Source organism: Urocampus carinirostris, chromosome 13 (assembly GCF_059441175.1).
Source record: "Urocampus carinirostris isolate Australia breed hairy pipefish chromosome 13, RoL_Ucar_1.0, whole genome shotgun sequence".
NCBI classification, from domain to species: domain Eukaryota; kingdom Metazoa; phylum Chordata; class Actinopteri; order Syngnathiformes; family Syngnathidae; genus Urocampus; species Urocampus carinirostris.
Window position 1 is genome coordinate 28,733,942 of NC_142361.1, and position 26,284 is coordinate 28,760,225.

Here is a 26,284-nt window from a genome sequence, read left to right on the forward strand (position 1 = left end):
TTCGTCCTATTATTGTGTGATATTTTGGCCTTATCGGCATGCTAATATTTGCACATCATTAGTACAAACATATTTCCAAATGGTTTTAAATTTATTCTATCAAGTCACTTTGAATTTTTGGTCATAATCCCCTAACGCTGCATGGCATAATATGCGTTTTTTCCCCCCATGTTGTTTTGTTTATACCTCTGTGCTGTTTGGTTACCTAATAGTCTAGTTTATCTCCTCTGCGTCATGCCACCTCCGAAAGTTCTTGCATGCTGCCTCTGCTGGTGGAGATGCATGTGGGAGGGAGGAGCACACAGCCTTTACCAAACATGAATGGTGCCATCGTCTGTTTCAGAGGCTGCTCGGAAAACCACATTGCCAGTTAGGTTGAGATGTACTGAAAAAATAATACTACTTTCTCATGGGATTAGATAATTTCATCCAAATGGTACTAGTCATGCTCTAATGAATGCATTTATTGAGCAGAAGTGAAACAATTAATCAATTTATTGGCAACTTCTCAATCATCAAAATCATCACCAAAAATTTCTATACCTCTTTTACAGTGTAATTAAGATTTTAATGCAATTAATTTAAATCCATTATTATCCGGGCTAAAAAGGTCATGATAGAAATACTTTTGAGTTTAATGGAAATCAAACATTTACCAATGTTGAAGCCAAATGTCATAGGCCCCAATTTGGCCAGTTTCATGTTCTTTCCACAAAACCTTACAGTAAAAAAAATTATTTCATCATATATTTGTTATTTTATATAGAAATATTGACCATTTTGATGGAGGAATTAAAGGTGTTTTTTCTGTACATAGATGGTTTGGTCTGACATCGGCAAATTGCTTTGACTGGGTTTTTGTGGCTGTTAGAAACAACCTGGAAAATCGCAATAACCCATCACTGCTGAGCTTTTTTCATAAGCGCTCCACGGGCTACTCAGGTGTTCTTGGCGGCTACCTGGTACCCCCAAAGACCACTCTGGTGAACCCCGATTAAGCCTATTGTAGCTCCCGTAACAGATGTGTAATTCAACCCCGATTATATGCGTAGATTCTCAGGGATCAATCTTGAATCCCTTTGCAATTCAATTTGCACTCTTATTTCACACCACTCTAAGCCTACCTGCAAGTTTCAACATTTCTCTCCAAATAAATTGGAAAATTCATACACATTTTTCATTGTTCTTACACTTATGTTTGAGCTTACATCTACCTTGTTTTATCCCTTGGCTTTAACATATTTCCGACCCGATTTCAGTGCTGGCAATGTTTCATGCCCCAATCACGTCCGTCATTGATCACTGCAGGAGTTTTTTCACAGAAATCCAATAAGTTCAAGGCTTTGGCCCTGAATGAGTCCAAGAGACTCATGCCAGGTCCTTTGCTTACATCTCCTGACTTCTAATTCGTGTCCGTAGTTCAGATGAGGACAAGGAGAGATTTTTTTTTTTCAACTGCTCAAGCCCATGTGTAACTCTTTTTCCACGTTACTTATGTTTTATATTGGCTCTTCTTGTCTGTATCATTTAGTCTTTGGATTATTTGGAAGCTGTCCCAAAAGTATTGTTCTCGGTCGACTGAGTACATTTTTGTTTAGCCGTACCCGATAGTTATTGTACCCGTAAGCACCTTCAACCTTATTTCACCCAAGGTGCAACATAATCGTGTTAATGTGCTCTTTAGAGCCGACAGCTGTCAAAATTTTACAATGGTTTCTGTCCAAATAGCTTACGGTAAGGGTTGACGTTGCAGTGGACCTGCACCCCCGGCATGTTTAACGTGCGCTTGTGACATTTAGTTTGGTCAGCTAATCGAGCTCACATTTTGATTTGAGTCTTTTTGGCGTTTAAATGTGCTGACAACACCTTAAAATTATTTCCTATTGAAAGTGACAGAGGTCACAAATCAGACCAGGTTTAGTTGCATTTCATCGGGTTTTTACCTGGATCCTGACAGTAATCACAAAGTATCTAAATACAGTAGACCCCGAGGAAAGAAAGTAATTCCTTTCTGAGGTAGGGATCGTACAGTGAAATTAATGTTAAAACCTATGTGAATTTGCAAATGCGCTCTGAAGTCCCGCCCACCCACTGCCTCAGATAGAAACATTAAAATAATACATTTTATATAGTTAGTACTACTTCCAATATACATGTAAATAAAATTTGATTTACCTTTAGTGTGATGTGAGTTTAGCAGGTACAGTGGTTTAGCGGCTGGATGCAGAAGGGGGAGGATATGGCAGATTGAAATAAAAGCGGAATTAAAAACTTCAATTTCCGAGGTTTGTCATGCTCCAATCGTATCCTTAGGGTCTACTTTTATAACGACGGATTGATTTGGAACTGGCAGAGTGACTCTGTTATCCGTCCTATGATAATTTCAAATTATATCTAATTGAATGGGTTAATTGAGAATTGAAACCATATTGAGTTTCTTACTCAATTAAGACCAGCAAGTATGATGTTGACTTATGTCAAATGGTCTCTTTTTTTCAACAAAACGGTAAAAAGTAAAAACAAACTACCATTATTCCCTTAAATACAGCCCAGAACTGGGATAGTTTTATGTAAATCAGCAGTCTTAAAAGTACCATGAGCAGCACTTTCTGCCATTTTTTTAACTGAACCCCCCCCAGAAAACTGAAGATTTAAAAACGATCTATTTGTCAACATGCCGATAGACTGTCCATACCTCAGTAAAATGGTTTGAAAATAAATTGTATAAGATAATGTAAAGGGGCAGCACGGGGGCACAGTTCTGAGGTCTTGGGAACGTCCTGTGTGGGTTCGAATCCAGCTACCAGCCTACCTGTGCGGAGTTTGTATGTTCTCCCCATGTTTGCGTGGGTTTCCTCCGGGCACTCTGGTTTCCTCCCACATTCCAAAGACATGCATTTTAGGTGGATTGGCCGGTCCAAATTGTCCCTAGGTGTGAATGAGCGAGTGAGTTGTCTGTCCTTGTGTGCCCTGCGATTGGCTGGCAACCAGTTCAGAGTGTCCCCTGCCCAATGCCCGATGATTGCTGGAATGGGCTCCAGCACCCCCGCGACCCTACTAAGGATAAGCGGTGCAGCTAATGAGATGAGATGAGAAGATAATGTAAGTCAACAGCATCCCTGCTGGTCACAATTGAATAATGCACTCAAATTTGCTTCAATGTTCGATTAATCCAATGACTTCAATATGAATGGTGCTGTTTCAGCCTTGAAACGTAAGTGTTTTTTTTTTAAACTTCCAACAAGACAGAACTTCTCCTTTAAATCAATTTTGGCTGGGTGTGACATATATTTTAAGGCTTTTTAGGGTATAAGATTGGACCTCATGAGATGTCATTTTACGTAATGTGGTATACACAGGCGTCTGTTTTAGACTGAACTACATCTAAAACAAACTAGACCAGATTTAGCGCAAAATCCAACATGCGAAAGAAGTCTGCTGCTATGTGGGTTTAATCCTGGCAATTATATTTTTTCATTATTTTGGGTGGAAGTTAGTCCTCTAAGGTTTTTCTTTAGCAAAAACTGCAAAATAATGCTAAGCAATGCCAGCCTCATTTGGTAAATGGTTAAAACAAAAATATATCTATATCAGTGTCAATTGCTGCAAATGTTCCTATAAAGTTGGTGTCAAAACACAGAATTTAGAGTTACAACTCTAATGCGTTGAGAGATTAAATCCAAGATAAATTATACAATCTCAAAGCCCACCAGGATTTTCCGCTTGATTGTGTTTGCATTCTAATGTTTGTTTGTTGGCTTGCCAGCCGACGTCTAGTGGGATTATTAAAAATTCATTCCGTCTGGTGTGGAGATACTGATGTTCTGTTCGTTAGTCCCATTGATGGGGCCTGCTCGGCTCTAGTTTAGGGACTGATCCTGAGAGTAGGATTTTTTGTTCTCAGTATTATTTTGTTTTATTTTGCAAGAAAATTAGCAGTGTTTAGACCAAGGGAAAATTTGAAAATGAGTGCTATACACAACAAGGGAAAATACAAACTATGGGGACTCTGAGTGACCAAAACACACCTTTATTTTGTTTATTTATTTCTTATCTTTTTTGTGCAGTTTTTTAAGTCAAGTCAAGTCATGTCTATTTGTATAGACCTTAATCACAAGGAGTCTCAAAGGGCTGCACGGACCCCAGACTATTGCAAACTACAGACTTTTATTACACCATTCCCTGATCTAAAACCTACATGAGGGTGAGGAAAAGCTCAAAAACCTCAACATGAGTAAAATGAAGAAACCTTGAGAAGGGACCGCACATGAGGCAATTCCCCTTCCAGGATGACCAGGCTGCAACAGATGTTGCAATAACAAATAGTACACAGATATTGTCAACATGAAACATGGGTCATTCATTATCTATAGAATATAAGTGTGTTTTAAACCTAGATTTAAACAGTTCCACTGAGGTTGCAGATCGAGTCTCAGAGGGCAGAGCATTACACAGGACCGGGGCCCGAATGGAGAACACTCATGAAACTGCAGATCTCTTCTTGGCTCTTGGGATCACTAATAGACCAGCATTTTCAAAGCGAAGGCTTCGGGCTGGAACATAGGGGTTATTTGGGTACCCATAACTGCAAGGTGGCTAAACAGCATGTCTCTGTAGGTCAAATAAATGCAAATTTCTCGATTTATGAGTGTTTTCAAAAATATTATGTTTTTTTTGATAGTTCATGTTTTTTTTTTTTTTTTTTGCTAAAACTTAATTTGTTTTGTTTTTTTAGATCAATGACATTTTTTTACAACTAAAAGGTGCTAAATCATATATTCCTTCAAGAAAACGATTAGTAAGTATAAAACACATTTTTTGATTCCACGCTTGTCCCCAGTCTCACTTTGTGGCCTCCTCCTTCATAAAAATACATATTTTCATTACCTATTCTTTACTCCATTTTGGACATTGAAATAATGTCAGTGTTGTGCATAGAGCATCATTGACAATAAAGTTGAAGTTGAAGTCATTTTTTCAATGTGCATTTTCAGTATTTGGAAATGTACTGTATCAAATATTTTTTTTATTTAGACATCAAATGTGATTGAGAAAAAAACTCTTAGTTGTTAATAAATATGAAATTTTGTGCACACTATGACTCAAGAAATTGCTCACCGCTTGTTTGGACTACATTATTAATGGAAAACTGCTATGGATCTATTATTGCCATATTTCTTGTTTTAGCAAATTGTCATTCCAGTTTGTATTGTGTGTGAGTTTCTACGAAATTCCTTTGTGAATTATTCGTGAGTATGCTGTGCTTTGACTTCCCTCAACAGTTTTACAGCTGTCGTCTTCAATAGTGCCATATAAATTCCAGCTAACTTGCACCGCCCAGAGATATACGGCAGCCTTGAGGGAATTTTACATCACAACAACTCATTTCCATAAGTGAATGTTCCTATTGATTTCCGAGCACTGAAGCTAGCATTTAATTGAATTTCGGCATGGTATGCGTCTCTTCATCAGGGCCACAATAAGTCAAATTCCGTGCTGCCTGCGTTAGCTTTAATGCTAATGGACTGCGTAGGTTTGTGCACACGAGAAAGAGCCTTGTGTGCGCGTGTGTTGTCGTGTGCTTGGCAACACACCAGCTGTGTTTTGCAGAGCTCTCGCCTCGCCGTCAGCTGTCGCTCTCACTAACCTCGGCCTGACTTGGCCCAGAATGAGACAGTCACCGAAATCTAATGCAGAACAAACTGTTTTCTTAAGTACAGTATGCTAGATATGAAATGAATTATGCAATGCTAGCTATCATTAGGGTTGTAAACCAGTTATGCGTGGCATATTTTCCCTGTGTTTTTCCTGCTAAACTTAGGTACTACTTAAGCTACTCGGCTAACGTCCGACGTACGAACGGGATCGATTTACGACCGTTGTAAATCTAATACATTGGCGAGATGTATCTAGTTACCAGTTGTAGTCATATATTGGTGTGCCAATCGGCTACCAAAATTGTTGTACGTGTTGAATGGCTCCTAGGCACTGCGGTGCCCGATATTGAAATAAAAAAATGGGCGTCTGCTAGCCTTGGATGTCGGAATGTCTTCATACAACTTTCTCACCTCTGATCCGTTGTCAATAGTCCAGTCTTAGATATAATCAGCAATTATTTTGAATTTGTACGATTCTGGTTCCTCAAGATGATTTAGGGTGGCCTTGTCAACCTTAAATTGAGTCCTTCTCTTCTTAAATTTTGTCCTTTAGTCCTTTAGACAAACACTTGTTTTGTAGGTGTCATCTGCCTGCTACTTTCACACAACTAAATGTAGAAGAACAGGAGCGGAAAAGGAATAGATTACTTGTTTCTAAGAAGCAATATCTGAGATTTCGCATGCTATCCAATGATATACAATACATATGGCAAAATCTGATCAGGACGGCAACTACTTGTACTAATATTACCTGGTACTACTTACACTAGTAGTATTACTTGTCATACTTTGCTTGTTTTGCAGTTTTGGATGTCTATTGACAAGATTGTATTTATGCTTACCGTGTTTTAGGAGTGTCTTGCTACCATACGGTAGAGGTAAGACCCAACTTACAAGCGGCTTAACTTACGTACTTACGACCATGGCGAAAACATGCACATTTTTCTAGTAATTGTTTTAGTTCAATTTATGGCACTGCATCATGTAGCAGCCCAACAATGCTTACGTTGATTCTGGAAGTCAGCAGGCACAGAAATCTACTACTAAACTAAAATGATGCCATTGTAATGGGTTTATTATATTTTTTTCCTTGTTCAGTGTGATAAAGGTGCTATAGAGCTTTGTTTATTTGTGTGTATTTTATCGAGACCTAGACACTCCCATTAAGGTTATATATTTAACCTTTTTATATTAGATAGTTTTCCATGGTACAGCATTACGCCACAGGGTACTACCTTTATGGGATAGGTTTTCAGGCACCTCTCAGTTTTTTTTCTTTGGCAAATGAGCTAATTGGCTGGTTATACAGGATCATTTAGTTTCCAGTAACTCTTGGTAGCCAAGTAATATCATTTGAACTTGAATAAAATAAATCATGATTTACTGATCAAAGCGCCATCCACTTTCAAGTGTGTGGCAGTAGACGTTAGAAGAATGCATCTACCGTATAGTGTTTTTTTGCGGTTGCTCGTCAAGCTGCATGTGTCCTGTTATAAGTTGTTGACACTTCCCCGAGTGAGTTGGGGGTGCAACTACTGTCAAAGCAGTGAAAAGCATTGCCCCTTTCCAACACAGCCTTGGGAGGTTTCAGTGATCTACAGCTGTTGTCTTTAGAATTTAGTTCTATGACATTTCTTAAAAAATAAAAAGGCACACGAGCATCTATCTTGTCTGCCCCGCTGGTCCAGTGTGAAATATGTGACTCATAAGTTATTCTCCTTTGGACTGCCACACTTTTCTCGGCCTTAATCCTTAATTCACCAGCCCTGATTCGATGGCCATCTAGGGACAACTTTAGTGTGCCACTCTGATGTATGTTAATCCGCAGACAAGGCGAGACCATATATCAAGCGAGACTATGTATATCATGAGGCACACACACACATGCACACACACACACACACACACACACACACACACACACACACACACACACACACACACACACACACACACATGCAACTCCAAGCATGCCAGCCAAAGTGTTGCCTTGCTGTCATGTCGTTATGTCTTCTTTAGCCAGTCAGTGTGCTATTAAAAGGACACCCACACCCCAGGAAGTATTGCTAGGTTAAAGGTTAGACAGGAAGCGTATACCTGGCTCCAAGGGTGGTGAGGAATGAGACGGGCCTCTTCTGATTGGAAATGTGTGATAGACGATACAAGACGCGGGTATCATTGCAATCGCAGCTTGACACCAGCTACTGTAAGATCATACCTGTCAACTTGTACGGTTTTGCCGCACAAAGTACGTTTTTTATGCATTTTATGACAAGTACAACGTACAAGGAAATCTGTACGGAAAAACGCAAATTTGTCAATGATTGGTACCATCCGGTAAACACCGACTATCACGAAACGGCAAATCAATCAAGTCAAAGGAGTTCGCCGCGGAAGCCTCTATCTCGGTATCGGTTTTTTTTGTTGCAAACGAAGCGAGCCATTTGATGCTGCTCTGCGCATGCATCTGCCGCCTGGGAATTTCCCATCATGCATCATTCCGAAAAAAAAAAAAAAGTGTACGATTATTTTGTATTTTGTACGGGAAAATACGACAGTTTGTACGGGCATGGAGCGGTGGAGGTTGACAGGCATGTAAGATGTGGGCGGATGCTAGCTGGCTAGCTTTTGATTTAGTAAATATTGATCTTGGTTGATGGTTGCTGATGTTTGTAAAATCTTGTTGAAAAGGGCTTATTTTCGATTTGAAGGCCCTGTAATGTGGAAATGCGCTAGATAAATAACTAACATTTGTAATTAATCAAGTACCATGTCAATAATGATAAAGATGCACAAAACCCTCGGCATTTTAATTTTTCATGACCAAAATGGATTCAGAAAAAGTTTTCTGAAAGAATAAAGTTGAGATGATGTCACGTCAAAACTGAGCCGTTAAAAGCTGGCGTTCACTCGGGGTGAGATTGTCCTCGACGTAGCTGCTTTTTTTTGATTTTGCACATCAGTAGGTAGGAGATCCAGGAGTTCTTGCATCCCTTTTCTCCCTAAATGCTAGCCGAAATTTGGCTAATGTTTACATGCTAACACTCTGGTGCTTACATTTTTAACTCCAATTGAGCTATTTTAATCTGTAAACACGTAATTTGTTTGCAAAATTCAGTTAATTTGTCCCCAAAGTCGACCGTCCAAGCATTTCATATTTTTGTTTTGTGGTACGAAAGTTTCCTTTTGCTGCATCTCTAATTAATAAAAATGTAAGAAATCTAGAAGATGTAGGATTTTTGTTGGATGTTAACATTTATTATGTGAATGGAACAACGTAGATGTTAAATTGTGGTTTGACAAAGTATTCAAGATTTACATTTTGTACTAGTAACCTGTTGCGGGGGAACATTTTAAACTTCTTATAAATTGAACTCAATAAAAGACACGACTAAAACAACTAGATGTTTTATGTATATATTTTTAAAATACAATCATAAAAAGTCCCATCTTTTTATTATAAAAAACACAAGCAACACATGTGATCAAGTTAGGAACCTGTTGGCTAACATAACCCCCCAATATTTTCTCTTCTATATGCTTATCACTGCAAATAAATAAATAAACGTACAACCAAGCACTAAGTGTCATTACTGAAACCAGACAGTGTTTATCAACAACATCATTTCCTCGCCGTTTATGCTCAAGTACAAACAGCCGAGCTGAGCCTTTGTTTTACATTTAGCATGCAAATCAGAAATTAAACATCTCCTCCACTGTGAAATTTCCCAGCTCTGGCGGGACTCTTTTTTTTTTTTTTCCTGCTTGCGATTATCAGACACGCACATGCTCAAATGCTCCGCCTCAGCATTTGGGGTGAAATGTGGACATCGCAACACGTCATAATTGGCCCCTCGGATGAAGGCTCTGCGCAGGGGACGCAGCGGTGACCTTCAAATATCCCAGCAGGCATTTCCAGATTGCCTCTCTCTTAGCAACAAACACACGTATGTTCGTTTTTTTCACTCTCAGAATGTGAAAGGGCCACGCATTGCTACGCTGACCGAGAGCTCGCAGCAACCTGTTTAAGTTGACCTCTGTGCAAGCTAGGCTATTATTGGTAATTGTATTCAGATCGGGCCACCGGCAGCTTGTTTTCGTCTGGGTTGCAGAAATGTGCTGTGCCCGCTCTAAGAATAAATACTATTTTTCAAAGAGGCTAATAATAATATCAGCTTTATCAGGTTTAAAATAGATGCCACAATTAGAGCTCTACAATTTGCCTAGTCATGGGAATTGACTTTTAATGAAGCAGTTTTTCCTTTGCTTTGTATAAAATACGAATTGTTTAGTGTAGAAAAAAACTTCAGGTGAAAATGTACCTATTCTAAAATCTGGGTTCATTACCATCTAGTCTTACCCGATTGTAAATGCTCACTACTTTATTATGGACGCCCATTGCTCTTGGTTGGAAACTTGCCAACTGAAAAAAGCGCATTTTTTCCAGAAGAGAACTCCCGCCATTTTTTTTATTCACTTAGTTTTCAATATAACTAAAGATGGCTTAGTGTTTGGCAAACAAGATGATGCTAGTTTTCATTGTAAACATTGTGTTAATTATTTCATTTAGTTATATGTTTACTCATTTGGTACTCATTTTATGTTTACTGTTTAAAGATGAAATCTGCTCTGTTTGGCCTCTTTATGGTGTCAAGATTTGCTGGGTGCTTGACACATACACTTGTTACCACAAAAACTATTTTACCAGTATTACTTTATTCTTTTTGGCATTCTCTTGGGGATGTCACAAGATATGGAAAATGTATGATTCAGTTTGGGAATTTTTCTATTTAGGAATGCGCAATATCTTGTTCTGATCATGTCAATGTAATTTCAAACGTTGCCAATAAAATGCCGGGACAGACGCAGATTGTGGAGATGTCCCCCTTCTCCCGTATGCATATATCACACTTGCGTGTTTGTTGTCTTTGTTTTTCTGGATTGAACGAGGCCCAAGGTAAAGAGCCCAGTAGACTGCCTTTCTCAATTATTGCTCTGTATCGTCCCATGTAATTCTGTGTCAATTTAAGACAATGAGACACTAATGGTTTTTGGCATGGAAGAAGACAATGATGCTGGTTTCCAATGCAGACAACAAAATGGACTAGCACATGTAGTGCTAACACAAAGTTATCTTGCATCCTCCCATTATTGTCCAAGTATAAACATGTTTAATGTAGCTTTTGAATATAAAACTGTCAGTTTGTCTGACCACAAGCTTGGTATGACGTAAATAAAATGTATATCAGTACATTATTTTTTCATGTGAAATTTAAAGTATATTCACAACGTACCATCTGCACAGTACTTTCTTTTCTGTATTATAAATTATTATGTTATCATAAATCCTATGTAAGATATAAGTCATAAGAATGTCTAATTTATGACAATAAGTATGGCTTATGGTCCAAAACATACAGTAAAGATTTATCATAAAAGGCATACTCACCAACACTACCGTTGACCCCAGTATTTTAGTCTACGCTGCTCCATCTTGTAGGGAGACTAAGTATTTTTGTGTGTAAATCCTTCCAACGATTATTTTTTCTGTAACTATTCTGGAGACGAATAGTGTATTGCGTGTAGTAACGGAGTGCGCCACAACATCTACCAATATTTTTAACTATAAAAGGTTTGCATGTATACAAATATAGTTGTAAGACAGACAAATTAATTTTTTCCTGAAAAGCCTTAAATTCATCCCTGTGTTAAACTAATTTACTTCCTCTGATGTCTATATTGACCAATGGCAGTTAAACGAGTCGAGGGAATTTCAATGACAGAAAATGAGTTGAATGAGGAAACAACACTCTTCTATTCAATTCGGCAAAAAACAGCAACTGGTGTCTCCTTAGGGTTTATTACAGCAATATAAAATTTTGTCACGACCGTGTTCACACGCCCGAAGCAGACGAGTCTTCGCAGTGCAACGAAACGAGCACCATCCATTCAGTCAACGACTCGCTCGGCAGATAACAAGGACAATGTGATGTCTTTACGAGTAACCGGCTCAATGAACACAGCTCACAGAAACTTAGTTGGCCGTCTCCGCGTCAGTCTGACATTTTCCAGTGTGCCAGCACAGCACGAGTAACCCCCGCCGCCAATTACGGCCTCGTTTGAAGCCCGCCAGAACCGGATGCTCCTGTCACGCATAGGTCGAAGCTGTGTTTTTTTTTTTCCTTCTCTCCCAGCCAAAGTTGTGAAAATCCTTGAAGGTTCAGAAGTGAGCAAAGAGGGCCAATTTGAGAATGACACGAGCCGTGAAAGACAAGGCAACCATGCGTTGGCGCCGGGGCCCAATCGGCAGCATGTGTACGAGACGTGTACGAGACGTTGAGCATGGATTCATCATCGGTGGAGACGTGCGACTGACACGCGTGTCATCTTACATTCATGTGTTCAGGGAAGACCTTTTCCCAGTATTATAGTGATATCACAAACGATTGTTTAATTATTATTTATATTATATGGAGGGAAATCACAAAATTATTTAGAAAACATTTTGGACTTTTTCTTATTTAATGATATATGTTTAGAATTTGTACGTACTTACTCATATATTTCATATCCTGCATTTTAGGTTGTTTATTTTGTAAAATTTGTATGAATATATACATTTATGTAGTTGTGATTGCTATAAATTATACTGTCACAACAAATACCTCATAACATTATTTCAAAACATCACAATACATTCGATCTACTTTAAGGAACAATTTCTAAATAACGGACTTAAAACCTGATATATCAAATACATAAAGTAGTTCATTGAAAATATAATTTGTATAGAGAGCAATTGTCTTCAATCTCATTTTGAGCATGTGCAGCTATAGTCTACTGGTGATAATGAATCAATGTGTGTGAAAAGATAATGGATGCATGTGTAGAACCTTTTCCTTGAGGGTGTCGCTGCTTTATGGGGCTTCATTTTGCCTTCACTACTCTCGGTAATAGTCAACATGGGATGATGGATCACAAACTGCATTTCGTTATAGGTGGGCCAGAACACGCCTTTTGACTAAAGTGCCTTTGGCAAGTCCCACTCTCAGAAAAATGGGATTTGGGATAACGGATCATGGCCGCTCAAGTGTAACTCATTGTAGGCAGAAAGACAATAACAGCAAAAAAAAAAATGCCGCAATGCCAGACCAAAATGCTCTGCCGATCCCTGCTTGCAGCACTATGTGATTAGGGATAATGAACTGCGGTCGTATGAGTGCAGTTCACTTTTTTAGTGGACAAAACAGCAAAAACAAATGCCACCAGGACTGAAAATAATCCACTCTCCCGGGCCCTGCTCGCAGCAATATGCAATGGGGAATAACGGATTGCAGACTATTTCTGAACATATGATGCAATGAGGCGGCAAATTACAAAGTGTAGTGAGGGATTACTGGATATATGTATGCAAAAAAAATCACCAATGTTTCACAGCTGTAACCAAGCAATCAGATTTACTCCGTTTGTAAACGTATGTAAAACAATGAGACAGCAGTAAGCTTTTTTTGCTGTGACCAAGCTGTTTGCTTTCTCTCGCTTCTACCTGTAAAATGCAATATGCGGATGTAAAAATATCTTGAGCTTGGCTGCAGCAAGGATTAGTGGTAATATACGGTCCGCTCATGCGAGAGGTGGAATCTATTGGCCACGTTTTATACAGCAGCACTTCTGTGATTTGGCAGCGTGTACTTAACACAACGCCAGCCCTGGTGATTCTGCTCAAGCGAAGGCTGTTCAGCACCACGGAGAGCGCCGGCAGGGACGTCCAAAGTAGACGAGAGTGGCTCTTTGGCTTCAGTTTAGTATGATAAAAGTGCTTCGGACATCATCTTGTCTCTTTGTTTGAACCTTTTAGTAGATTGCTTGAACAGACACCGATCTGCTTTTAATGGAATAGTGCTTGTGTGTTTTCTGTTACTTGAAAGTACCACATGCGGCCTGCGGAAAGAAGTTATTAGAATGACGGGATGTTTGATGGAGCTCTCGTATTAATCGCCATTTAATTCTGCTGATGTGTCTTATGAGGTGGAGAGTGGAGTGTTTTTTTTTTAATACTGTAATGGGATAGCTGGACTGCAATGTATTGACAACCACACATAACTTTGTATTAATTTGATTTTATTTTAGAAATAAAAACCTAAACCCCAATAATGTGAGGCACGTTGCTTTTTGGCAAAATAGATATGAATAAACAATTAAATGGATACAGACGTTTTGGAATCTGGCTAGAGCAGGTGTGGGCTACATAAGGCTGTTAGGAGTTTTAATAATGCCCAACCAAACAAAACGTTAAAACAAGTTGAACAAATACAAATTAAAACATTTTTTGTTGCTTTGGTGCCACTTTTATTTTGGAGAGACCCAGTAAATGGATTGATCAGTTTACCCATCTTTCTAGCTTATTATTTACCAACAATCTCCAAAACTGGGTTGTTTTGTTAAATGTCTTGCACATTCCAGAAATCGGCTTTTATTTAATTTCACAATTTAAAATAATATCAAAATCAGGTTCCTTTATTTTTTTTATTTATCTTTTTATTTTTATTTTTTTTAAAGAAAGTCATTGTTTAAACACATTGTTTTAAAGAACCTAAAAATAGGTTGTACTAAACAAAATCACCCAAAATCATTGAATTGTTCTTTTTATTTATTGTAAAACTACTCAATAACTGGGTCAGTTTTTTTCACACTTGCCCCCTTTTTACCTTGTTGGATTAAGATAACCTTAAAAAAAGTGTCATTTTGTGATGAACCCTGACAAATTGTGTCATTTATTCAAGGCAACTGTAAAACTTTGGGTGGCTACTTTTTTAACCCCTAAAACAATATTGCATATTTGTAATTTGTCACCCCAAATCTTTTTTTTTGTTACAAACAAAATGATAGAAAAAATATTGGATGTCTTTTAGAGATAAATGGATGAAAACAGGTTGTACTAGTTAAACAAAACCAAAATAACTGGGTCCTTTTGATTAAAAAAACAAAAATCAAAACAGAATTTCCCTTAAAACGCCCTCCCAAAAAACAAACAAAAAAACAAAAAACACACACACTCCAAAAAAGCCAAAACAAATACAAATGAAATATTACAGACGCATTATTTTTTAACCCCCTAATCACATCATTGGTGCGTGTCAATACAAAGTGCAGGGTTGTTTGGGAGAAAACAACCCAAATCCAGGGGAATTAGGAAAAAAACATTTCACCCCTTGTGGCCTATTTTAGACCCGAGTGTTTTTATAGTGTAAAAATGCCTTAATGGGTTTAATGGAGTTTACTTCATGGTTTAATATAAAGCTCGTTAGTGCACATGCTAACCCAATGAGTGCTGTTCTCGAAAATTGCATGTAACACAATCACATTTAAATATTTTTGAGCCACTAAATTGGAATTAATTAATCAATTCATTCATGCATTTATTCATGCATTCATTCATATTCTGAACTGCTCACTCTTTGGGGAGTGTTGGAGACTACCCTGGCTGACATCAGGCAGTCGACGAGAGACACCCTGACTGGTTGCCACCCAATTACAGGGCACACATAGACACACGACCAATGATAATATTTATCCATTTCTGGGAAAAATTTAAAGTCACCAATCTGCTACGTGTGTTTTTGGAATGTTTGTGGAAACCGGAGTCCCCGGAGTAAACCCACTCAAGCACGGGAAGAACATGCAGATCCACACAGGAGACCGGTAGCTGGAATTAAACCTGGACCTTCGAACTGTGAGGCAGACGTGCTAACGTGTTACCACCGTGCCGCCCATGTCAAATTTATAATTTTGAGATCCAAAGATGTCACAAGAAAAAAATAAAAACTATATCTATTTTTTCAGGTTCCAGGACAGTAATTTGTCTCTGAACGACACAGCATACAGATTTCCAAACGGGAGCATTTTTCTTGGCAGCGGTGATCGTAGGAAATGTGACAAACAGTCAAGAGTGGGTTGGTGCATGTACGCAAACAGCCAGTCGACTGTTTTGTGTGTGGGCAAGGGCGTAGGTTTGAGGAAAAACACATAACAAAAACACAAAAAAGCCTTTCACATTCGAGACTTGCTGTCTTGTCTGCCCTCATCCTTCCTCACCATTCAGGTGTGTCGAGTGGCGCTAACAGACTTAGCGACGCCCCATTTAGCAACAAGCTACGTTTATGTTTGGATTCTCACCCCGATGACAGCCGCGTCAGGCCTTATTACCTCTGAAAGCCTGTTTGCCAAGCAGAAATTTTGCATAACGGAGCCGAACACGATTGTATTCGAGCAATCGAAAGTTCTTTTGTTGAATTACCTGTTGTCGTTACATAGCCTTGCTGCATGTCTGTTAATTCTGTCGAACGAACACTGACAATTAGTGAAGAGTTTAATAATAAGTCTGGACACGGTGAGCTCAGCATTTTTATGGTTTTACAGAAAAAGTGTTCGTAATAAGAGCTTTCTCACTAATTAATCAATTCAAACAATGGTACATTATCGACTGGCTGCTGAGGTAGCTAAAAACTTTTATTACTAAAGAATAATGTTCCTTTTGGAATCTGAGAGCTACTTTTTTGTTACTGATTGTTGGAAAGGGCTACTAGTTTGATATGCGTCTATAAAAATACAACACATCTTATTATGTTGCTACTGTGTTATTACCAGGTAGTAATTATTAGACATAGTGTCAGAACCAGAACAGGAGGAGGACCGAGATGCGTAACGTTTCTTACACAAGCTTTATTTTACGCGAATGGGGTAGTCATGCACGTTAACACAAACGCCAGCGATTCGGCGATCGCTGGGAGCAAGAAGTAAGGCAGAAGTCCGGCGTGGAACAACAGGAAGCCAGAGGCTGACGAGATCGATACCAGTTACACGAGTAGATACTGGAGGGACGGGGTCGATACCAGACAGGACGGGACAGACAGAATCGATAGCAGATACACGAGCAGATACTAGACTGGACGGGACAGACAGGATTTATACCAGATACACAAGCAGATACCGGACAGACGGGATCGATACCGGACAGGACAGGACAGACAGGATCGATATCAGATACAGGAGACTGGAGACAGATAGCAGACAGGACGAGACAGACTGGATCGATACCAGAAACTGGAGACTGGCGAAAGATATCGGACAGGGTGAGACAGATGGCATCGGTATATGGGGCGCAATGGGCAACTGTGACACATACGGTAAAAATAGGCTCAGTCAACAATTAAAAGTCCTGCCTTTAATAATGGTAGAGAGTGATCTACATACATACATCCATTATCTGCACCGCTTATCCTCAGTAGGGTCGAGGGGGTGCTGGAGCCCATCCCAGCTGTGTTCGGGCAGTGGGCAGGGGACACCCTGAACTGGTTGCCAGCCAGTCGCAGGAGACACAGGGACAGACAATTCACTCGCTCATTAACACTTAGGGACAATTTTGGACCATCCAATTAACCCTACCTGCATGTTTTTGGAATGTGGGAGGAGTCCGAGTGCCCGAAGGAAACCCACGCAAGCACGGTTAGAACATGCAAACTCCACACAGGAAGGTTCGATCTCATGACCTCAGAACTGTGCTGCACACGCGCTAACCGCTGCCCTGCCGTGCTGCCAGTGATCTACATTTATAAATTAAAATGAAAAATGTTGATCATGTAATTTAGGACAATGCTGGTGTAAATTAGTTTTAATGGAAATTAGGAATACAATTTCCCAGAACATTACAATGACCCATCACTTGAATTGTATTTTGAGTACTAATCTGTGGGCGACTCATCTGTTTTTACTGGTTACTTGGTGCCCATGAGCACCACGTTGTGGATCCCTGTTTCACGATATAATTGCAAATTCGAGACCGTATGTTTCACCAGAAAATATATAATCTCTCCAGTTTAAGCAGTTCATTCTGATTCATTAATGTGCTATTCTCACAATTTTCACCTTGACAAAGCACTTATTTTCTCTAGAAAATAAGTCGATTTATTTCTTCAGATTATTTTCCTTACTTACACTTGAAATTTGATTTGGTTGGCTGCCACAACTACAAGTAAATATCCAAACCAAGACTCTTTAACTGTCCTCTGGGCTAATGTTGACACCTGTCAGTTATTGTTACGTATTCTTGCGTGGTTTAGCATCTTAGCTGGGTAAAGGCTTGCTGGCATTTTGTTCTTTCCACGTCGAGATAATGTCTATTGACAAACGCAAATAGACCATATAAATTCCTCTTATATTACTAAACCATACAGTTCAAACCTTACATCTTGGCTAATGCTAGCTGCCAAATGATACAAAGTCATGTGAAATACCTTACATTACAAGCGGTCCCTTTAAATGCATGCAGAGTGTAACGTAAGATTGACGGAAGGACCGTGCAGGAGTTGACCTCTCAACCTCGTTGCGCATCAGAATCTAGGTCAATACGTCGATGGTTAACACCGCACCGATACCTGAGAAGTTCGTTTAGATGCTACCAGCCACTGTCACTTGAATCGGATCAGATCCTTGAGTCTCCTCTCATTTAGACCACTTTGCTTTCCGTTAAGAATTTCACTCCTATGCTTTCCCCGCCTTTTTCCATCGTAAAAGTATTTACGAATTTCAAAAATTCTGCTAATAAAACATTGGAAAATATACAAATATATGAAACATAGATGGTATAATGCCTCTTACTAAAAGTCATAATAAATAGTTTGGATATTGGCTGGGACAATCAATAGTTAAACATATCAATCCAATCCTTTCTTTACTTTTTCCTTTACTTTGAAGAACTTACATTAAAAACATGCACTTTTTAAAATAAAAATAAAAAATCGCATCACCATTGCATTACAGGTCTGGAAAAATCACAATTTGTTTTTTTCCCCAAATATTGCAGCCCTACTATGTATCACGGAATGGAATGTAGTTGGAGTCAGTATCCTATCTGCATGATTTGCAATGCCCAGCAACTAGAGCCTCGCGCCAGCAAAACTAAAGGAACAAGTGTAATTTATTGTGAGTTATTGGTTCTGTTCTACATGGCTCATTTTGTTCCCCAGTAGAAACTAAATCAATTGAATTAAAATAAAAATAAGAAAATCGATAGTTGAATAAATAAATAAATGAATAAATATGAATTTTTAGTATGCGCATATGAACCTGGTGGGGTTCGGTAGCTCCAACAGGGTCTCACCTCCACACTTTTATTTATCTATTATTATTTTTTGCATGTATTTGTGACATGGTTGCATCCCATTAAGGGAGGGAATCTTTCTCCTGTGCCCCCTAGGGGGTGGGGGTGGGCGTCTAACTGCAGAGGTGGCCAAGGTCATATGAGAAATGGACCTGTCTGCATGTTCTCGTGTGACAGACTGAAGGAAAAAACCTTTTCGAGGTGAAACTTTACCTTCACATGCCGTGCTGGCTTTCAGTTCTCCAAACTGGCCATGCCTTCTTTTAAAGAGGCAGTGTGTATTATTTCATCATGAGATGTACTGTGTCGTGTACCAGGAAGAAATCAAGCTGCAGATACTAAAAGTGACCAAACTGCACCATTTTTTTCTTCTAATTTCTCTGCTTAGCCGAGGTTTTTGGGTTTTCGGGTAACCGTAACTGCAAAAAAATTATGTCAGCGGTGGGGCTTAGGTTATTTAAAGTAAATAATAATTTATTCTCCCATTTAAAAAAAAAAAAATCACATTTATATGATGGTTCATGTATTTTTTACCCATTATTTAAATCAATATTGTTTGGAATGAATTTCACCCTATGTTCCGGTCCGGAGCCTTTGCTCTGAAAATGCTGGTCTACTAGTGATCCCAATAGCCAAGAAGAGATCCACAAGTTTGAGAGCTTTCTCCATTCGAGCCCCGGTGCTGTGGAATGATCTGCCTTCTGAGATTCGTTCTGAAACCTCAGTGGAACTGTTAAAATCTAAGCTTGAAACACAAATATATTCTATAGCTTATGAATGATTTACTGGACTGTCTCAGAAAATTAGAATATTGTGATAAAGTTCTTTATTTTCTGTAATGCAATTAAAAAAACAAAAATGTCATACATTCTGGTTTCATTACACATCAACTGAACTATTTCAAGCCTTTTATTATTTTAATATTGCTGAATTTGGCTTACAGCTTAAGAAAACTCAAAAATCCTATCTCAAAATATTAGAATATCATGAAAAAGTATACAAGTAGGCTATTCAACTAATCACCTGAATCATCTAATTAACTCGAAACACCTTGCGAGGGTTTCCTGAGCCTTAAAAACACTCAGCTTGGTTCAGTAAACTAAATCACTGCTGATCTGACTGCTGTCCAGAGGACCATCATTGATACCCTCCATCAGGAGGGTAAGACACAAAAAGAAATTTCTCAAAGAGCAGGCTGTTCACAGAGTGCAGTTTCAAAGCATATCCACAAAAAGTCTGTTGGAAGGGAAAAATGTGGCCGGAAACGCTGCACAACCAAGAGAGATGACCGCAGCCTTAACAAAATTGTGAAGAAGAGCCGCTTCCAGAATTTGAGGGAGCTTCAAAGACAGTGGGCTGAAGCTGGAGTCCAGGTATCAAAAGCCACAGTTCACAGACGTGTCCGGGAAATGGGCTACAATAGCCGTATTCCCATGGTCAAGCCACTTCTGAACTCAAGACAACGGAAGAAGCGTCTGACTTGGGCTATGGAGAAGAAGCACTGGACAGTTGCAGAGTGGTCCAAAGTCCTCTTTTCAGACGAAAGCAAGTTTTGCATTTCATTTGGAAGTCAAGGCGCCAGAGTCTGGAGAAAGGCTGGAGAAGAGCAAAATCCAAGTTGCTTGAAATCCAGTGTGAAGTTCCCACAGTCAGCAATGGTTTGGGGAGCCATGTCAGCTGCTGGTGTTGGTCCACTGTGTTTCATCAAGTCCAGAGTAAATGCAACTGTGTAACAAGAGATTTTAGAGCACTACATGCTTCCATCTGCTGAAAAGCTCTATGGAGATGAGTATTTCATTTTCCAGCATGATCTGGCACCTGCCCACAGTGCCAAAACCACCAGTAACTGGTGCACTGACCATGGCATCACTGTCCTTGATTGGCCTGCTAATTCCCCTGACCTGAACCCCATCGAGAATTTGTGGGGTATAGTTAAGAAGAAGATGAAAGACACCAGACCTACAAATGCAAATGAGCTGAAGGCCGCTATCGAAGCATCCTGGGCATCAATAACACCTCAGCAATGCCACAGGCTGATTGCTTCCATGCCACGCCGGATTGATGCAGTAATCCGTGCAAAAGGATTCCCAACCAAGTACTGAGTGCATCAATGGACATTTTCAAATGTTTGATTTAGTTTTGCTGTTATAAAATTATTTTTTTTACTTGGTTTGAGGAAGTATTCTAATATTTTGAGATAGGATTTTTGAGTTTTTTTCAGCTGTAAGCCAAAATCAGCAATATTCAAAAAATAAAAGGCTTGAAATAGTTCAGTTGATGTGTAATGAATCCAGAATGTATGACATTTTTGTTTTTTTAATTGCATTACAGAAAATAAAGAACTTTATCACAATATTCTAATTTTCTGAGACAGTCCAGTATATTTCATGTTGACAATATCTGTGTGTTTTTTGTTATTGCAACATCCTTTGCAGCCTGGTTATCCTGGAAGGGGGATTACCTCTTTGGATTGCAGTCCCTTCTCATGGTTACATTATTTTCCTCATGTGGAGGTTTTTGAGTTTTTCCTTGCCCTCATGTAGGTCTTAAATCAGGCAATGGTGTGATAATAGTCTGTAGTTTGCAATAATCTGAGGTCTGTACAGGCTTTTGAGACTCCTTGTGATTAAGGGTGTCACAAATAAACATGACTTGACTTGATTAAATGGATTACTTTTTTTTACCAGTTGATGGCGCTGAATCACACATGCTCTCCATCTAGTCAAAGACAGTCTGGGTCTATCATTGCCTTTTAACCAGGGTGGTGTATTCAACCAATAGCAAACAAAACCGGAAGCGTATGAGCATTGGTTTAATCATTAAGTAACATCCCTTGATCTTTGAGTTTGTCTTGCGAAATTTTCTTACAAATTGGCAAAAATAATCACGTTATAATCACAAACTATGTTTTTTGAAAAAAAATAAAAAATAAATATATATATATATCGTTGTAGTTGAGACGGATGATGATTCTGTGAAATTCGAAGATTGGTCATGATTGTATCCCTTATTTGTTCAATATGTTTGTTGAAGGATTAAAAATTGCTCCTCTGGATTGAATATACATAATTTAACACAAGTCATCGTCGGATAAAAAAGCTTCTACCGTAGATTTTAGCTGCATATAATATCATGCTTGGTCTGTTCTTTGGCGAGCATTAAATGCAAGGTGAAGGGAATGGGGTGGCTACAGGTGGAATCCCCCATGAATAATGGAGGAAGTAGCTTGTTCATTTGTGTCGTGGACACAGATACTGTGGCTGAATTATTGATATCAGGCAGCATTCTTTGCCCTTAAAGTCATGAATCAATGATGGAAAATCCCTCAAGCAGTAAAAAGAAATGTTCATGTTTTCTCTGCTAAACACATCAGGTCCTCCATTGTTTTTCATTGTTTGGATTTGGCCCATTTTTGCATGAATGTAAAAAAAATGCTTGGATCAGTTAAAATGTTCCTGGGGCGACTTAACAATAATTGTACATACTTGTCTTTTTTACCTCCTTCTGATTTAATCTAATTTAAGTCGACTTTCTTAGGGCGTGGATCTCCTTATAATCTCAGAATACATGAACTTGTTTTTTTTCTGTACACACTTTGGGCATAGTTGTCTATGCCAACCTTGTTAGAATAGAAATAAAAGTCATTAGTGGCAACCTAGCTAACAATGATCCTACATTTATACCATTCAATCGCAGCTTTGGAGTTTATAGCAGTTAATGGCAGCCTGACTAGAATGGATCTTTGACATTGAAAGTAGTCATTGGTATCCTAGCTAGAAAGCATCCTCGACATTTATTGCTGGTAATGGCAGCTTAGATAAAATATATCTTTAATGTAGTTTGGTTTTCATGGCAGCCTAGCAACAAAAGAATATTTGACATATATGTTGATCCAAAGCAGCCTAGCTAGTGGATCCTCAACGTTTATAGCCTTTAATGGTCACCCAGCTAAAATGGATTATTTGGGTTTATAGCTGTCTGGCATCATAGCTAGGATGTATCTGCAATGTCTTTAGCTGTTTATGACAGCCTAGCTAGATAGGGTTTTTGACATTGAAAGCAATCAATGGCAGTTTGACGAGGATTAATAATTGACAGTGAAAAATACATTGAAAGTCATCAACGGCTAGAATAGATCCTCAACGTTCATAGCTCTCAATGGCAACCTAGCTAAAATGGATCTTTTGGGTTTGTAGACGTCTATGGCAGCCTTGCTATAATGGATCTTCAATGTCTGTAGTTTCTCTATGGTAGCCTAGGTAGAAAGGATCTCATACGTCTATAGCAGTCTATGGCAGCCTAGCTATAACTGATCTTCAATGTCTTTTATAGTCTATGTCAGCCAAGCAAGAACACTTTTTCTAATTCGAATTTAAACACTAATTTGTCACAGTAAAACAACTCTGGGTGCCAAAGACAATATGATAACATACATAATTGCTGTTGGCTAACAAAACAATAAAGTATATACTATGCAAAGACATGTAAAAACACACACTATAATGTGATAACCATACATACTCTGTGTTTTAATAATTCATATTCACTTTAATTGCTTATTATAAAAGCTACTTTACTGCAGAAATCTAAAACGGGCTGCTCGTGTATTTTTTTTATGTAGACACATACTAACAAGATAGTTTGGGTTTTATGGTTGTACGGTAAATCTAGGATTTTTTTCCCCCCAACAATCTGCAGATCGGCACCACGCCAGGAGGTGGCGACTCTTTGTTTTTTGTGCCCTGCGACACTCTTGAGTTTTTGCGTTTGCTATGTACCTGAGTTGAATTGAATTGTCTTTGTCATTAATAACAAAATGGTGAAACATTGTATGCGATGAGATTAGACATGTCAATCCGGGGTAAAAAATGTAATAAAGACTTTAAGAAGAAAAAAATAAATAAAATGACAGGCTAAATAGCCAAAATATAGTGCTTAGAAACAGGCCTTAGTTATAATAAAAGTGAAATGAAAAATTGTTTTTTGTAGTAGACAGTTGGATTTTGTTAGATATTTTATATGTGTCCTGGATATGTTGTCACTATTGCATTCCTTTTCCATTTATATTAGTTTTATTATTGAATCATCACATATTTTTTTTGATAATCACATTATTAATTTAGTTGTTAAAAGTGCATTTAATGTTTATCCAAATATTTGTTTTTACTTGCTGTATTCATTTGATGTTTCAATGTGTCCATTTTTTTCATTACGTTCCCAGCAATGTGTCTAAGTGGTGTCCTGATAAGTCTGCCTAAATGCTATTACACACCTTCAAAATCCAGCTTGGTCCAGTCTTAACAAAAGTCTGTTTGTGAAGATATGACTTCCTCACTTTGCTTGGAAAATCACATCCCAGTAAAGTTTCATTTTTCAGATAAGTTTAACTTTACTCAATCCACGCCCCTTTTTTTAAAAAGAGCGGTCAGCCAATTTTCGATGCTTGCTTGTTTTAGGGATGACCTTGTCCTGATCACATGCCTAGAATATTTTTTTCTTATTTTTTTCTTTGTGATAAAAGTCCTCAACTGAACTACTCTCTTCAGCACTTCATTCAAATACCCTGTCCAAATCGCAGAAATTGAACACGCAGCGGGATACAGATGGTCTATGCCAACAATTTCCATGTTGTGCCGAGTATTATTACTATTTAGTCCCTAAGACTGTCAGGACCAGAACAGAAACAGGACCCAATTGCGTTACGTTTCTCATAAGTTTTATTGGATGAAAGAGAAAGGGCTGCGCCCACGATCTGGTGTTCACTGGACGCGGGAAGCAAGTCGCTCTCGTACTCTGACTGTGCTCCGAACGCTGAAGTGGATCTTCCATAGCGAGCGATGGCGGTGTCAGGGTTGGAAAAAACGAATCGGTAGCCGGGACTGGGAGAACAATGCGTGGTCGGGGTCGTAACAAGTCATAAGCCAGAACGGGAGAGTAGACGTAGTCGAGGGACAAAAAGAGATTGTAAGCCGGTAGGGGAGAACAGACGTGGTGTGGTCAGGAGCAAAATGGGTCATAGCCGGAAACAGACGGGAGCAAAAACTGGACAGGTGGGAGTCCGGGTCGAAAAAGGCTTGCCTAGTATTTACTGAGGTTCGCAGACGGACTGACAACAGGTGATTGACAGGCCTGGGTTCAAATAGTGACATTGAGCCAATCAGAACTGGGGCGGGTGGTGCCAAATGAGTGGGCACAGCTGAGTCACATCAGTAATCATGACAAAGACAGTAATTTATATACAATAGTACACAGTAGTACGCAGTAATACACAGTAATACAGAGTGATACACAATACCGGTGCTTGAGCTATATTATTTTCTGTACACATCAGCCAATCATAAATAAATCCTCCATAAATAAATCATCCAAAATTATATTAAAGCTGATTTATTTTCCTGAATAAGAGTTAAGACAAAATTAAGACGTTTCGCTTGTAAACGATTGTGATCACGTCAACAAAACTGCCGGAGCTGAAATCTAATGAATGTTTAATACGACACATTTTGACAGCATGATAGATTGTTATTTGAATACGTCTGCCAAATTGGCCCTTTTGATGATATTTCCATGCCGTGTGCGTAATTGCTGTATATTGTAGCACACTACTATGCAATATAAAGGATTTCCCGGGCACGTATGGCGGAGCCCCTGCGGATACTTGCTAGACAATGAGAGGCCGGGGTGTATGGTTTCTTCCCTTTTGCGTAATGTTTTTTCAGGCATACTGGAGCCTCCTCGATGTGTCATTGTTGGCAGAGATGAAAATAGAAAAGAGAAAAGGGGTTGGGGGGTTATTTACAGGCAGCTTGGTTGCAACTGCGACCACACGTGATTCGAATTAAGGCGCTGTCACTCGAGTCCATTATGGCTGCTTGGATATTTTCCATGAGCAAGTCATCCCCCAGTCCGGTTAGGCTATTTTTTTCTTAAATTTATTGCCCCACAGCTGCGGTAAGTTGTTAAAAGACGCTTCCAAAATGGACAACCTGGACATCTCAAATGGTAATTGTCATATATCTATATAATGTTAATGTATTTAATGTAGATCACATGGTATACAACATGAATCCATTCCGAGGTAGGGATTCCAAAGTGATATCGCTGTATGATGGGGGAGAAATAATGCTAATGGGTTCTGAACACTTTGTGCCCCAGGTAAAAGACATTTATATTGTCAATACATATTAAACACAATATCATGTAACGAGTACTACTTGTATCTAATTTACATGTTAAATAACACGAATAAAGCGACGTTCTTTCATTGCACTAGTATTATAACTTGGGCCAAGATCAAAGCACCACCTTTTAAATTTTTTGCCTATTTATCCTGATAGTCTTTAATCTTATTTTTTTCCTTTAAAGTCTGTATTACCTGGTCTACCCTGGAGTGTTATGTCTAATCTCGTTGCATAAAATTATATCAATGACAATAAACAGAATTATTTTTATTCTATGTTAAATGAAA

At 38.8% G+C, this 26,284-nt stretch overlaps 1 protein-coding gene across 11 annotated transcripts in view; it reads left to right on the forward strand.

Moving 5' to 3' along the window:
* The window catches only part of LOC148354263 (calcium-activated potassium channel subunit alpha-1a), a 268,595-nt gene that overhangs the window by 9,075 nt on the left and 233,236 nt on the right, over positions 1-26,284 (forward strand). The window lies entirely within an intron of this gene.